Source organism: Topomyia yanbarensis, chromosome 3 (assembly GCF_030247195.1).
Source record: "Topomyia yanbarensis strain Yona2022 chromosome 3, ASM3024719v1, whole genome shotgun sequence".
Taxonomy (NCBI): domain Eukaryota; kingdom Metazoa; phylum Arthropoda; class Insecta; order Diptera; family Culicidae; genus Topomyia; species Topomyia yanbarensis.
This window is the reverse complement of record NC_080672.1, coordinates 294,118,584-294,132,851: the sequence shown is the minus strand read 5'-3', so window position 1 is coordinate 294,132,851 and position 14,268 is coordinate 294,118,584. Positions and strand designations below refer to the sequence as shown.

At 38.6% G+C, this 14,268-nt stretch overlaps 1 protein-coding gene and 1 long non-coding RNA gene across 2 annotated transcripts in view; one reads left to right on the top strand and one right to left on the bottom strand.

The window, feature by feature from the left end:
* LOC131690135 (uncharacterized) overlaps positions 1–14,268 on the top strand; it is a 56,824-nt gene that overhangs the window by 19,254 nt on the left and 23,302 nt on the right. The window lies entirely within an intron of this gene.
* LOC131690136 (uncharacterized) lies at positions 8,162–13,699 on the bottom strand. The gene is made up of 3 exons (XR_009305516.1): positions 13,612–13,699; positions 13,514–13,554; positions 8,162–8,491 (listed from the first exon to the last, which is right to left on the bottom strand). It is a non-coding gene; the product is annotated as an uncharacterized LOC131690136 (long non-coding RNA).

Below are 14,268 nucleotides of genomic sequence, written 5' to 3'. Positions count from 1 at the left end.
ACCAATCTACATTCTTTCAGCCAAACAAACTGCTGCTGGAATTTATTTATGAATCACCTGAGCAATCAAAAACAAAAAAATAAGCAAAACGAGAAGAGCATAAATCGAAAGTTTTTCCTCGTCCGATCTTCTGCCCGTTGTAGTATGGTACAGCAGGCTTCCGCCGTCTGGTAATGCCGTCCGTCTTATTTTTTCTCGTTGGTACGACCCACTTTGTTGTGATGAGATAATAATTATCACTTTTACGCAATAGGTTGTGTGTCTCTGCATGTATGTATGTATTATGATTTCTGCGTCGGTCGTGTCCCGTTCGGTGGTCCCAGTTTCGTTACGGAGAAGAAGCTTGTGCTTCACATGATTTGCGGTGTGTCACTGATATGATAAACGCCAGGTATAGGTATCTGTCTGCTCTTTGCCATCCAGCCGTTTAAGGGCTTCGTAGCACCCGTCCACCCGTGTCGACTGTTGATTTATTCCTACGCACGAGATAATTGATGGGCGAAATTTGACTGTTATCTGAAGAGGGCCCTGCCCTGTACAAGGAATTACATAAAAGCTGGAAGTTGATTTTGAATTGAATAAGTCTACCTTCTCGCAAAATTTGCTCGCTTACGGGTTTACTTATATTGGAAAAAAAGGTGGTGATTCTTGTCGACCACATTATCTTCAAGTACACAAACTTCATGGTATCCTTCTGATCTGAAATTGGTCAAACATGATTGAGTGCACGTTTATTGTTTTTGTTAAAATGCAGTGATCGCAAATACGAAAATAATCATACGTTTAGGCTTTCAATGTCTCCGTTGTGAATTATCGAGTTTTATATTTAACACCTTTCATCAGATTTTGTACCGCTATTGTGTCCACTTTATTTGATGCCGTTGTTTATTAAAAAAATCAACGAGCGTGTTTGCAAGCAGTCCTTGACATAAATATCTTGTTTGATAGTGGTAGTTGATACAAAAGCTTAGCTTTTCTGATCAAATACACAAATCGCCTGCCAAAACTAGTATTTTTTCGGAAATCGACCAATTTTTTATCGTTACACCCTTTAGTTGTTGACTCGTAGATATGGGTTGCATTGGTAAAAATTTAATTGGAACTAATTATTTAAAAAAAATTCTTTGAACAAGTGAATCAAAATTTTTTATAATAGATCTACTCAGATAAATACGGGATTTTAACCACAAGAAGGACACTTCCCGAAGTCGCACGAAAAGTTTTGTTTAAAAGACTAACAATATTTTTAAAGCAGGCGAGACGAGTGGATCGCGGAAATCGATATGTCAGTTATTTTGAAATTTAAAATAAGCATAAGCATAAGTGTCAGTTATTTTGAAATTTAAAATGGCGAGACACAGCTCCTCGCGTAGTTGATGAGTAAAATAAAGTATTTAATTTTGTAATCTAAGTTAGTTATTTTTGCATAACCCAAAGACACCATTTTGGATTTTCAAATAGAATCATGGCTCGGCTCCAGTAACTACTCATCAATTTCACTTGCCCTGAAGTCAATATCTTAGATATTAAAATGGAATTGCACAGTGATTTCAGATAATGATCCTTGCACCTCATTCTGACAATACCCCTAATATTGGGGATAGATAGATTTTTTAACATCCTGACGTCGCAATCTGATATTGTCCATTGGGTCATGAAGCTATATGTAGTTTTCCGTTCCATTCGATAAATTTTAGGTCCAATATACAAGATATAACATTATTTCAAAAAATAATTCGTTATAATACGTAAAAACGATTTTTTTTATTTTTTAAAATAAATCTTATGTAAACTTGGCAACCATACATAGGAAAACTGCGATTGTTTACATCTGGCCTATCAAGACAACACCCAAAATGAAAAAAAAACTATATGTATTGGATGGCGTTTATGTCAAATAAAAATAACCCTGCGAGAAAACTGAAAAACATCTATTCATTTTTTCTGACAGGGCGTCATTTGTCGTGAAAATCGATATGTCAAATGCTTCTGATAGTGTCAAATCCAGACTGTCAACATATTTCTTTATTTTAAATTTAAATTTTATTTTCACGTTTCCTGAGTTGGAAAAAACATTGTTGCAATCACGAAAATCAGCTTTATCGATGTATGTAATAAAACAAGAATTTTTTTTCTCATCTGATGACCCCTTTGGTTTGGATTTCAGAATCTACTTATCAATCCCATTTCGAAAAGACCTACATTGTTAAGTTCATAGCGAATTGTGCTGAGCCGAAAATCGTCGATCAATTGGAATCTGTTCTTAGAACTATTTGGATCGATCTGGCCACACTGCTTCAAATGCAAATGCGTTTCTTAGTAATTAATCAAATCTACTGTTCAAAGTTTATCTAAATTGCTTAAAATGACTAAAAAACGCAGAAAACATGTTCTATTTTAGGATAAAGGTGAAGTTCAAGAAGTGCAATAGGCTGTTTATAATCGTAATTAGTGTTTTGGAAAAAATTAACACCATGCTGAACGAAGAGTAAACACATAAAGGGAGTATTTTCATTGTTGGGCGGAATGGAATAAAACACTAGTTGTTAGCAGCACGTTTCGTTGGTGCAGCGCAGTGCAGCTTTATACTGCAAATATATTAATACTAACTAGGCTATAAATTTATCTTAATTTTACCTACACTTGCGGTATTTTTCCACTGGATTAACAATCCACCCTACACGTGGGGAATTCAATATATAAATTCTATCCAAACTTTTGGTTCTGTAAAAGTTTTAAATTAAATAGCCAATTAGGTTTACAATATTAATTCACTGTTATTTTACTTACGATTTTAACTAGAATAATAAATTTAGGTTTTATTTTAGTTTTATTCACTGCCGTAGGATTATGAAATTGCAATTAACACTATTAGACTCTTTGTTTGATTAAACTTAACCTTATCTGCCGAACTCACAATCTTCGTCACTTCAGATCCGCTCACGTTTGACATTTCTCCTTCGGTCTACATGCTAAACGAGAATATCCCAGGTTGTAGGCAGTGCGTCCAGCAGCAACATCCCAGTGAGCAAATTTTCTGGCAGAGATCGCTCTGCTAGATTTCTGTAAGTCTTGGTTTGGCAGCCAAGCGAGGGCGAACTCGGTTTCGCTCGCATTTTCTGGCAAATTTTGACAGGAACCGAGCTAAACCCTGGCATAACTCGGACATAAACTGTGCAAAGATCCTGGCAATTCCTACCTAGTAGAATTTAGCACGAATCGAGCAAAACATCTGACAAAGATGTGGCAGGAAGCGTGCAGAGATCTTGGTCGTACATTTCTGGCTCGATTCTGGATAAAAGTGAGCAGCTTCGGTTGGTGTAGCCGCTTCTGTCAGAAACGGTTGTTGCATTTGAGCGAATTCATTGCCAGAATTCTCGCACAAATCGCGTAAAATGCTCGCAGAAACTCTGCCAGCATCAATTTCGCTTTGCTAAACTTTCTGCTTGCCACGCTAACCGGGATCCTCGCTGGCCTAAATGCTAAATGCGCATACCCCAGATTTTAGGCAATGTGCCCAGCAGCAACATTCATTTATTAATTTTTCAAGGGGGTAGTAGGGGAAGATGGGGTAAAACGCACCCCCTAAGGAAATATGATCATAACTAAGCTATAGAACATCAATTGGGAGAATTTAATTAATGATATCGTGTAGCCAACATTTTCCTCTGTAATCAAAATCGTAACGCTTTGCAAAAAATTCAAAAACATGAAGATAATTCAATTTTTCAAAATCATTAAAAATCACCTTTTGAAAAATAAGCGGGGCAAAATGCACCTGTGCGGGGCAAAATGCACCACAACAACGGGGCATAATCCACTATAACAATGGGGTAGAATGCACCGCAACAACGGGGCATAATGCTCGGCGAACAAGCAAGTAGTTTTGTTTTCTAACGAGATTTCACAAAAGTGTGCTATTAAATAGCCTTAGGTTATGCAATTGGTAGGTTTTCAGAACGATTTTTCTGTTTTCGATTAAAAACCAGCAAAATCAGAAAAGAGGGCATTTTGCCCCCAATGGAGCAGAGATATAAATTTAGCAAAAAGTGAATTATTTAGTAGATTTTTCCTATATAGTGCGACTGAATAATGACCAACGGTATAAAAAGAACTGGAATGCACTGATATAATAATAAAACGGCATGTATATGAGCTGGAAATCCTTGTTGCACGAGCCACAATAATTGCATGAGAAGAGCATGTTATTGTTTTTTGTTTATTTCTCGAGCTGCTATTGATGTGCGTTTGTCAAACTTTGACAGTGTATGTTTACTATGGCGGACTTTCGACTGGTGTTATCGTTTTCTAGAAATTTTCAGCTGTTTTCGATATAATCAAGGGGTGCATTTTGCCCAAGGGGTGCGTTTTACCCCGTCTTCCCCTATTTGGTTTGCTCTAGGTGAAACTGGAAGAGCTCCGGAATGTACAGGAAGAAAGTTGTTCATGAGTTCCCTACACCTCTTTTTCCATCTATAGTATCAAGTCGGAGTATACAGGAGCAATAAGTCGTGATTTGTGATTTCTATTGAACGTATGAAATTTATGTGACACGAAGGTAGTCCTCGGAGCATTGATTTCTTATTTTTTATAATTGATGCATTCCTATGTGTTCATAAGTTGAATGAATTCCTCAAATTAGATTTTAATAGTTGGTTTTTCGGCCTATACAGCTCTTTACGTGCCATAATGGAGGTCTAAATTGCTCAGTTCGTAATACGTTTAATGGCCCTTTTCTGACAATAATCGTTTACGTCAAACGCCCAGTGAGATTAAGTCATCCTACGTTAGTCTAATGCGTTGGATGATTATTCAATGAACGCCCGACATCTTCAACTGGACGTTGCTGTCAAGCTGGCGTAAACGATTATGTTTAAAAAAGGGCAATTAAACATATTATGAACTGAACAATTTAGACCGCCATTACCCAAGTAACCATAAGCATTAAGCCATTGCACTATATTGGCTATACATTTGCACTAATGCTGCATTGAAACTCCATTACAGCATTAACAACGCAATAAAGCTCTTTATTAGCATCAATAATGCATAACTGCACAGCCGACATATAGCATTATAGCTTGCTCTATATGCGTATATAAAGCTGATATAACACGTACATGCTTCAAGGATCTTTAAAGCATGTAAGCTTTACAAGTGCATTTAATGCCATTATAGAGCATATAAAAAGCTGATATAATGCTATTGTAATGCTGTGGGTTTATTTGTTATGCAACTCTTCTTGAAGATTATATTCGGCATATTTCATTTCAATCGGGTAGTACCCAAGTAACCAATAAGCATTATAACGTAGCCTAATATCTGCTTTAGATTCACATATAAAGCTGTCCTTAAAAGCCGTGAAGCCCTAAATACTTATTTAATGCTGATATTATGCCAGAAAAGGCGAAATATAGTGCTATTACTGTGCGGAGATTGACAGCTCGTTTCTGCAGTACTAATGCTATTATATAGCAAAAGCGTACAAATGTCAAATTTGAAAGCCTTATATTGGCACTACTAATGCTATTAAAAAGCTTCAGTTGGTTGTCATTGTCCGCCATGGTTTTAAAACCATTTCTTATGTTTCCTTTCGGTATGATGAGCAAAAAGGAAAAATTTTAAAATAAAATATTCTGTTTAAAACCGTAATTGACTCTGTTCTAATGCATTGTAATGAATATCCTTAATGGGTTTTCGTTCTCACATGATGTGAATGTTTACGAAAATTACCCTTAGTAAGTCTCGAACTGAGGTACCTTGCCTCGTCCTTCACGGTAAGTGCGCTGCGTTTGCTTCCTGGACTATATTGCATATGTTCGATTGAAATGAAATATGCCGAATATAATCTTCAAGAAGAGTTGCATAACAAATAAACCCACAGCATTACAATAGCATTATATCAGCTTTTTATATGCTCTATAATGGCATTAAATGCACTTGTAAAGCTTACATGCTTTAAAGATCCTTGAAGCATGTACGCGTTATATCAGCTTTATATACGCATATAGAGCAAGCTATAATGCTATATGTCGGCTGTGCAGTTATGCATTATGGATGCTAATAAAGAGCTTTATTGCGTTGTTAATGCTGTAATGGAGTTTCAATGCAACATTAGTGCAAATGTATAGCCAATATAGTGCAATGGCTTAATGCTTATGGTTACTTGAGTAAATACGGCCTCAAGCAAAAGCAAGTATCGGACTAACATCCCTTCCCTTTCCTTCCGCGATCTACGTCCGGGCCTGGCCGGCGCCGGTATTGATCAATAAACTTTACCACATGGAGAACCAAAATTCGGCTCAGATGCGAAAACCTTAGTTGATTTACTGAATTGAATTAGTTATTATTTAGGACAACTAAGCAAATTCTCAATTTGCTGATTTTGATTAGTTGTTCTCGATCTTCCTGAAAAAAGCTAAAATGCTAGTTGGAATTTCTGTTTTCTCTGCTGATTTGGCGAGAAAATGATGCTGTCACTTTTAGCGGAGACACATTCTCCATCTTCTCAACTAAATTTTGTGCTGAATTTAGTGCTATTTTCTGTTATTTCAACTAATATATACTCTAAATTCAAAAAAAATTTGCATTAAAATTATCTAGTTATTTAGTTGAATTCCTGAAAAATAAGCTAATTTTAGGGAGGTTGTTTTGTTCAATCTAGTTTTTTCCTCAGTTGATTTCAACAAATGTCAGTTTTGAATTTAAGCCATTTTGCTTTTAAATTTTTCGTAGTTAAATTTAGAATGTCATTTTTTTAAATTTACGACAGCTTTGGTTAAACTTAGCGTTTTTTCTACTGATTTAAAAAAATTGTCGGAGGACAATGTTTTGTAACCTCCATGATCGGTTACATTATAAATCTCGACCGACGGTGTAAATAATAAACAACTTAAATATATAATATGTACATATACCCTAGATACGTTTTGATTTGTTTACCTTTTTATAATATTTTGAATTATTTTTATTTTTCTTTAATTAATAATTATTAGTATCACCCTATTGTAAATATTTATTTAAAATTTGAATTTGCTATAAAAATACCGTATGCCCCTCGATCCTTTGCTTGTCCCAATTATCCCACCGATACAATTGCGCCCTGCGAAAGACTGTTATCTCGCTCTGATAGCAAGAGTCATCTCGCTTGCTATGTACCGTGAAGAGCGGAAATATCCACCACCCAGGACTTCGTGGGATATATAAGCAGGAGCCGACAAGCATTCGGTCTCTTTTTTGGTAACAAAGTAACTAGTTTAAAATTCGGTATAGGTCGTTTTGGTTACCAAGTATTTTTTCAACAGTGATAGTGTTGGTGACAGTACGCGCTGTGTGCGGTAAAACTGTTAGTGCCAGTTGTTTCGCCTAAGTGGAAGAATCCTGACCGGCGATATCGGATCGAAAAGTTATCGAGGCCGGTACTGTTGAAAGGCCTGTGCATTTTACATTACCGACGGCTGATTCAGTGCAACATACGTTCGGTCTGTCACGACCGGCCCGTTCCGTCAATTAGCGGAGACACCACACCAGTCGGCGCAGCGTAGTTGACCCAATGGCAGTAGATACAACATGCTCTAGAGGAATGAGCGAATCAGGTGCCCAATATTGTTTCCTTTGTTTTCCTTCCCAACATTATTAACCCTTGATAGCACATGTAAAATTAAATGAAATGATGAACTAAATATTTTTCTTATGGTGTTGTTTTTATTATAATTGTTTCTTAAGATTAATAAAATGTAGTGATCTAAATATTTTTCTTATTATATTTAAATATTATATGAGCCCTTTCCGCTCTCTAGTACTTTTGATTTCCGCTGTCGATATTTATATGGGAAGTGTTTCCGCAATTTTCTCCCGGATAGACCCTAGCCGAGCACGTGTAAAAAAGTAGTGCAAAAAAACCGATATTGAATTGTTAAATTGTAACAAATGGCGCCCAACGCTAAATAATTATAAAAAGGTTTTCAATTTTAAACAAAATTGCAACCCTTTTTTACCAGGCTCCGGGAGGAATTGCAACCAATATAAAATTGTTTGAAATATTTTTACCATTTGCAGGTTATATTTATATGATTATATTTGTGATTCAAGTGATTTATATAAAGTGCAAAAAAATCTTTCCGGGTGATGATAACTACTTTAGTGATAAATTGTACCGTCTCTATTGTTTGACCATTTACCAGAATTCAGCCTTTTTCATTTAGACTGACGGGTGAGATTAATTTCCGGGGATTGAGTGATCGTTACCTAGTTCTTTTGTTCTCATTTGAACGCTTTGTTTCGAAACCAATTGTTCTTTTTTTTCGTTTTGAAAATGGCAGAGGTTAATCTAAATTTTGATCAAGCAGTGGAATGGATGAAAACGTGGTACTACGAAATGAGGATAGATCACTTAGAACAAGATGAAATAGTTTTTGAAACTACAGTTAGATCCATCGTAATTCGCGAGGATCCCACGTTTTCCCGAAGAAAACGTAGCTTACGGGACCACCTAAAAATTGAAAAAGAAGAAAATAGGTTATACGATGCTCAACTGTCAGTTGACATTGAAGAAGAAATTCTTTTATGTCAGCAAAAATGTGCTGAAATTTGTGGTAGGCTAAAACGAAACGATAGTACCATAATGAGCCGGTGTAAAACACGATTGTCACACTACGCTCACCGTAGTTATCAGCTCCTTAACCAAACAAATAAGACTTCGGAACTAGAAAATACACTTAAAACATTATTTTTTCAAATTGTAAATACAATTAAATCAGAATTTCACCCTGAACTGGAACGCGACGGGAACGCAGACAGTGATCATGGAGATTTACTCGATGATGATACACCAGCTGGCGATGAGTCCGAAAATTCTTCGTCACCTGATGAATCGCAAGATCGAAAAAAGAAACGTAAATCGGTAGATATTGAAATGATAAATTCTCTCCAAGGTCGAATCGAGCAATTAGAAAACGAATTGGCAAGTATGCAGTGCCCGCGTAATACAGCCCCACCAGGGCCCTCAAAAAAGCAACCCTCCATTTTGAAATCAAAAGCAAATAATAACGCGTGTCTTGACCAAGCCGGTACATCATCCAACACAGCTAGAAATGCCACTTTTCATCCAACCCTCGATAACAATAACCCATTCTTCGTTTATGCGAACCCGCACCAATACTGGCAACAGTCAAGCAATCACAACCCAGTTCCAACCGATCCTCGGGCATGTAATCACGGTAGCAATAATTGGCAAGAAGTAATTAATAACCATAGGCAACCTTACAATCATTCTACGACAAAGTTTATTCCCACTCCTCCGAGTAATCACTCTCAGCAAAGGTTACCGGTGTCAAAATGGCCCATTTCTAAATATGATGGCGATGATCAGGGACTTAAACTTAACGAATTCTTAGAAATTATACAAGCATTATCTGTGGCGGAACACGTTTCCGAAACCGAGCTATTTGAGTCGGCGGTGCACTTATTCTCAGGTCCAGCACTCAAATGGTACATGACTATGCGTAGTACCGGTCGCCTTTTAAACTGGCAACATTTGGTGCTAGAATTACGACGATCATTTATGCATCCAGACTTAGACGCACTTATTAAAATGAAAGTCTACCAACGTAGACAACAAAGAAATGAAACTTTCCTTGAATTTTACCACGAAATGGAAAGATTATTCCGTACAATGAGCACACAATTGCCTGACTACGAGAAAGTTCAAATTCTATTGCAGAATATTAGAATTGATTACAAAAAACAAATAAATTTTATTCCCATCGCAGACTTGGCAACCTTAGTAGCGGCAGGCCAAAAGGTGGACGCGTTAAATTTTTCAGCCTATAATAAAGTTTTTGGAAACGAAAAATCACTAGCCTCGCTAGAAAATTCCAACTCCACCAAACAAACGAGAAAAGACAGGCAGCAATCTCAGCCTTCACAACAGCAATCGAGTTCGCGTAACGCACCCAAACCTATTACCAATCAGTCATTAAACCACGCGTCCCAACGCAATGAATCTCACACTCAATCTCTCAATGCCAATGCCGCTAGGAATCCTAACAGGTCTTTACTTACCCTCGAGGCCCTAATAGATGGCCATTGTCCACCACCCTCCAACAATTGTTTCAATTGTGGTAAATGGGGTCACAAGATCCAAACCTGCAGACTACCGAGAGGTGTGTTGTGTGAAAACTGTGGTTTTCGCGGATACCCTTCTAATAACTGTCCTTTCTGCATAAAAAACGGCATGGCTGCGAGCGAAAATCGCCGTCCGCAAAGCCAGTAATTGCGTATAAATTCCAATCCACATTTTTGTCTAATTTCCAAATTGCTCCAGAAAATGTTTATGAAACTAATCCATCAACATTCTCCATTTCATACCCTTATCCCAACGATAACCGACCGTATACCACCGTGAGTTTGTACGGTAATAAGGTTCGCGCATTATTAGATAGTGGCAGCAATTTAACCATAATTAATAAATCGGTATATACACAATTAAAGTCTCCCAAAGTATCACCCCTACAAAACGCTATTTTACTACGCACGGCGAGCGGAGAGCAGCTTGATATTTTGGGACAATTATATCTCCCATTCTGTTTTAACGGGATGATGAAAGTTATTCCTACGCTGGTAGTCCCCAACCTTGCCATAAACTGTATTTGTGGCATGGACTTTTGGAAAAAATTCAATATTCAACCCCAGATTCACGAATGTCTCTCAGTGGAAGCCGATGACGAGTCGACTATCAGTAACCATACGCCCCCATCAACAGTTCTCAATGCCGAGGAAGAAATTTGTATTGCAGAGATAAAAACCTTATTCTTATCGGCAAAACAGGGCGAACCACTTACATTGACTCCCCTAGCTGTTCACCGCATCGAAATCCAAGATGAGTGGAAGCGAAAACCTCCGATTAGACAGTTCCCCTACGTAATGTCTCCTCGAACTCAAGGGCTAGTCGCGGGAGAATTACAGCGGCTGCTTAAAGCAGGCATAATTGAACGCAGCAATTCTGAATGGTCTTTAAACTGCGTACCCGTTATCAAACCGAACAAAGTCCGACTTTGCTTGGACGCACGCAAAATAAACGAGCGCACTATTCGTGATGCATATCCTTTACCACACCCTTGTCGCATATTGGGGCAGCTTCCGAAAGCGAGATATTTATCTACTATCGACCTATCGGAAGCTTTCCTTCAAATACCTCTCGACCCACACTCCAGAAAATTTACGGCATTCAGTGTGCAAGGAAAGGGTCTATTCCAATACACCCGAATGCCATTTGGTTTAGTTAACAGTCCCGCCACGCTTGCCAGACTGATGGACCAGGTTCTTGGCCACGGCATTTTAGAGCCAAATGTCTTCGTATACCTCGATGATATTGTCGTGGTAACGGAGACATTTGAGCAACACGTGCGCTTACTGCGCGAAATTGCCAAGCGCCTGAGGCAAGCAAATCTAAGCATTAACATAGAAAAGTCCCAGTTCGGAGTCTCTGAAATCCCATTCCTAGGTTATCTCCTTGGTACGAAAGGTCTGCGTACTAACCCTGACAAAATCAGGCCAATTGTCGAATACGCAAGACCGGATACCGTAACCAAACTGAGGAGATTTCTAGGAATGGCGAACTATTACCGTCGATTTATACCAGGATTCAGTGGCATTACCTCTGCACTGACAGACCTTTTAAAAACTAAAACAAAAAAGATTATATGGAACGATCATGCCGAGAAAGCATTTTGTGACGTCAAAGAATTACTGATCTCCACTCCTATTCTCGGCAGTCCAAATTTCAACTTACCTTTTTCAATCCAAACTGATGCCAGTGACGTAGCTGTCGCTGGGATTCTCACCCAAAAACACGAAGAGGGGGAGAAAGTTATATCTTACTTCTCTCACAAGCTCACTACTCCTCAGAAAAATTATCATGCCGCTGAGAAGGAGGCACTAGCCGCTCTTCTAGCAATAGACGCATTTCGGGGCTATATTGAAGGCTATCATTTTACATTAGTCACTGATTCGTCAGCTTTAACACACATTCTCAACACTAAATGGAAAGTTGGGTCCCGATGTAGTAGGTGGAGTTTGGTTCTGCAGCAGTACGACATGACGGTGGCACACCGGAAAGGTAAAGACCATATCGTTCCAGATGCCTTGTCCCGAAGCACTGCTGCGATCCAGCCTTCCCCTGCCGCATCGTGGCGCAATTCATTAATAGCAAAAATACAACTTAAACCAGACGACTACATAGATTTTAAAGTTGACAACGGTCAACTCTACAAGTTTGTGACATCAAAAGGCGAACCCTACGACAGTCGCTTTGAGTGGAAACTAATTCCCGAACTGGATGAGGTCACTCAAATCATCAGGGAGAATCATGATGATGTATTCCACCCAGGCTTTGAAAAAACCCGCTCTAGAATTCAAAAGCGATACTACTGGCCCCAAATGGCCACAAACATTCGGTCTTACATTCAAAATTGTCAAACCTGCAAAGAAGTTAAACCAGCCTCCGTACCGGTGGCGCCCGAAATGGGTAAATTTAGGGAGGCCTCTCGACCGTGGCAAATAATATCTTTAGATTTTGTCGGTCCTTTGCCACGCAGTCGCAAAGGTAATCAACATATGTTAGTTATAACCGACTATTTTTCTAAGTGGGTTATGATACATCCCTTACGAAAGCTTGAGAGCTCAGCCATGTGTGCGATTCTTCGCGACCACTGGTTCTTTCGAAATTCCGTCCCAGAGATAGTAATTTCCGATAATGGAAGTCCTTTTATCTCTAAGGAATTTAAGAACTTGGTGGATCGTTTCGGAATAACACACTGGCTGAACTCCAAGTATCATTCTCAAGCAAACCCGGTCGAGAGGGTGAATCGAACGATAAACGCTGCCATTCGGACATACGTTCAAGATGATCAGCGCCTATGGGATACAAAACTACCTGAAATAGAATTAATCTTAAACACCAGCATTCACTCTGCTACTGGGTTTACTCCGTATTTTGTGACACACGGCCACGAACTTTCGGAAAGGGGGGCCGACCATCGCCTATTTCGTCACGGGAAAAATTGCTCAGAGGAGGAAAGGGAATCAAAGCGTAAACAAATGTTTACAAAAATCTACGATTTGGTCATCAAAAACCTGGCCAAAGCACACGAGACCGCGCGAAGGCATTATAACCTCCGACACAAACGGTTTTCCAAATCCTTCTGCCAAGGTCAACTCGTTTTCAGAAGAAACACTAAACTGTCTAGCGCGATCGAGCACTACAACGCGAAGTACGGCCGACAATACCTACCGTGCAAAATATCTGCGAAAGTCGGATCCAACTCATACCGACTGGAAGACCTATCAGGGAAAGATCTGGGGGTTTGGCCGGCCATTCATTTAAAGCCGGGGTAAAAAAAAAAACACTAGGTCTTAATTTCATTCTTTATTTGGTTAGGCTGTATCCTTGTATCGGGGTGGGAATCTGAAAAAAAAAAAAAGAAAGCTTTTTAATTGTAAAATATATACTCACCTGAAGCAATGAACCCCCGACGATTTCCCCGGTAACATAATCTAAAAAAAAAGAGGTCCAAATTAGCCACCAAAACACCTTAAAAAACATTTCCTCACCTAAAATAAGCAAACCTACTTTCGGTCATCCATTCTTCAACATAATGTTTGGTATTTGTTGATTCTCTACTGTCATTATCGTTTTGACGTCTGACATTCTCCTCCGTTCAAGAGTTGACCTAACGGGTGGCACAAAAGTGGGTTCTATGAAAAAGAAAGGCAACCCGGTGCATTCGATGTTATATGTGAGGGAACACGGAGCACAGTGGGTCAAACCTGATCGACTATGGAAATTTATTATTAATCTAAATTCGATCAGTTCGTCGACAAACTAAAATGATCATAATTGAGAAAGCCTATAGATTAGGCATAATATTAGGGCGCCCTAGAATAGAGATAGATTTTTAGTTAAGGAATGAATGTCTGAGGAAAGAATGCGTGATGTGAAGCATGAGAGATAAGTGATTGATGTGAATGAAATGCCTGAATGTAAGATGTGAATGTGATATGATTGAAAGCGGACGAATGTAAGAATGAGCGAAAAAAAAAGAACAAGTGGGTTTTAATAATACTTAGAAACTTTTGGTTTTAGTTTACATGCTAACGACCGGATAAAAAGAGAAGGGAGATGTTTTCTCGATATCTTTGAAATCTCCTTCCATGAGTAATTCACCTAGTCAATCTAGTCCACCTTTCTTGGCAGGAATTTGGATGAGT